The sequence below is a fragment of the Carlito syrichta genome, unplaced genomic scaffold (assembly GCF_000164805.1).
Source record: "Carlito syrichta isolate Samal-C Ts95f unplaced genomic scaffold, Tarsius_syrichta-2.0.1 Scaffold314050, whole genome shotgun sequence".
Classification (NCBI taxonomy): domain Eukaryota; kingdom Metazoa; phylum Chordata; class Mammalia; order Primates; family Tarsiidae; genus Carlito; species Carlito syrichta.
This window is the reverse complement of record NW_007258146.1, coordinates 80866-83246: the sequence shown is the minus strand read 5'-3', so window position 1 is coordinate 83246 and position 2381 is coordinate 80866. Positions and strand designations below refer to the sequence as shown.

Genomic DNA, 2381 nt, shown 5'->3' with positions numbered 1-2381 from the left:
CCAAGTCTTGGCGTTAAGGAGCTACATTCTAGAATGGTAAAGATAGACTCTGTAGTAAATCAGTTTTACCAAAAAAACAAAAAACAAAAAAAATTATCTCTTTTTTGTTTAAGTTGATTATTGTAAGATAATTTACAAGTATCTTGCTGTCTTCAGTAATTCAAACAATGAAGCAATAATTTCTTCTGACAGACAGCAGTAAGCTAAAAACAAAATCAGCTGGCAAAATTTTCCCTCTTTATCTCTTGTCTGAGGATGGAACTTGATTTTCATTCATCCAGAGCTGCAGCGCTGGAGATGATATCAATCGACTCTTTTGTGATGATGGCCTGGTGGATGCAGTTGCAAGTCAAAGTCAATTTGTCTATCATTTCGGAGGCATTCTTGCTTGTGTTGTCCGTGGCCGTCATCCTAGCACTCTGCTCACTGGTGGTGGACTCCTTCAAAGATTAGATGATGTTGACCAGATAGTAGTCTTGGTAATTTTGTAACACTTCAGCATCAATATCATTGTAGATACTCATACTCTCAGCACCTGCAGTGGTGTTAAGGGAAAAGATGGGCTTTTCTTCTGTCTTATAGGAGATGACAGACCTAAATCGATTAAAGATGATAGCCCCTTCATCAAACCAGAATTTAGCAACTCTAGGGCAATGACCAAAATGTTTCCAAAAGTCGGGGGCTTTCTTCCTCGAATACTGCCAGGACCTGTTCGGAATGAGTCCTATAAAGTATGCCCTTGATTTTATCACCAATTTCAACAAGCATAACTTCTTTTTCTGCTGCTGTGAGTGTGGCCACCTCGCTTTTCATCTGTTTAGCAATTGAGGAATGAATAGCACCACACAGCCCTCGATCTGAAGGCACACCAATAAAGAGGTGTTTCTTCTTGTCTTCTGGCCCCTTAACGTCAGCTTTTTCATAGAGTGCTAAAGCTCCTGTTCCATATACTCAAGCTGGTTTTAGCTCCCGCTCAGCTTGGGCGTATTTTGCTGCTGTTACCATTTTTATATACTTGGTAATTTTATGGATGTTTTTGATGGACTTTAGACACCTGGTAATAACTTTCAAAGCTGTCATATTTCAAACTTGGATCCATTGTGGCAGCAAGGCCCTGGCTGACAGCCCTGTGACACCCTTGCGAGAAAACATGGTGGCAGCCCAGCTGAAGGTCGGTCATTTTTTTTTTCTGAGTAGGAATCTCATTCTGTCACCCAGGCTGGAGTGCAGTGGCATGCTCATGGCTACCCACGGCCACCATAGCCTCGACCTGCTGGACTTAGGTGAACTTCTGCCTCAGCCTTCCAAGTAGCTGGAACCACAGGCATGCACCACCACACCTGACTAATTTTTTTAATACTTTGTAGAGACGAGATCTTGCCAAGTTTCCCCGACTGGTCTCCAACCTCTGGACTGAGGCAATCTTCTCATCCCTGCCGCCCAAAGTGCTTGGATTACAGGTGTGAGCCAGCGTACCAGCTAAAAAGATTTTATCTCTTTACATGATCTGCTAAGAAAACATAATGGAGAGGATCTGAAACTTACCGTAGAGAGTATAAAGTTGTCAGATTTAATCTTACTTAAGTCTTTCACCCTAGCTTGATTAACCAGTTAAGAAGAATCTATATTTAGCTTCCTAAGCAGTAATATTCTCATCTTTCAGCTTTCTTATCAGGACATAGAAAGGCAATTTATAGCATAATGTATAAGTGAACAAAGTGCCTTCATAAGTGACAGCCACTCAAGCCTTAGAATGATGAGGAGAAGTCAGCTCCAGGAGAGCAGACACTCAAGCACTTTGCTTGTTCCATGATGCCACTCTTCCCTGTGTTGTATAAAATTCTACACAGGGACTTTTGTTTGCTATGTATATTTTTCAAAATCCTCTGCTATGACACCATATGTGATATATGCTCTGTGTCTAGTACATGCTTACATGGCATGTGCACATATACACACACAGTCTTTACAATTTTGATTGAAATTGCATTGAATCCATACATCTATTTGAGAAAAACTGACATTTTTGGCCGGGCACAGTGGCTTAGCCTGTAACCGCAGCACTTTGGGAGGCCGAGGTAAGAGCATTGTCTGAGCCTGCAGGTTTGAGACCAGCCTGGGCAGCTTGGTCACAATCACAAATATTATCCAGACGTGGTGGCGTGCATCTATAGTTCCAGCTACTTGGAAGGCTGAGGTGGAAGGATGGCAGGTGGAGGCTGCAGTGGCCATGCGCATGCCATTGCACTCCAGCCTGGGCGACAAGAGTGAAACTCCAACTCAAAAAAAAAAACCTGACATTTTTATGAGGTGACTTTTCCAACCAGTGGACTAAATATATAATATCATTTATTTAGGTATGTGTTAGTGTTTTTTAATAA

General features: G+C 41.9%; 1 pseudogene; it reads right to left on the bottom strand.

Annotated features, from left to right (window-relative positions):
- Positions 1-269: 269 nt before the first annotated feature.
- On the bottom strand, positions 270-1173 carry LOC103273468 (annotated as a pseudogene).
- Between the last annotated feature and the right edge of the window lie 1208 nt (positions 1174-2381).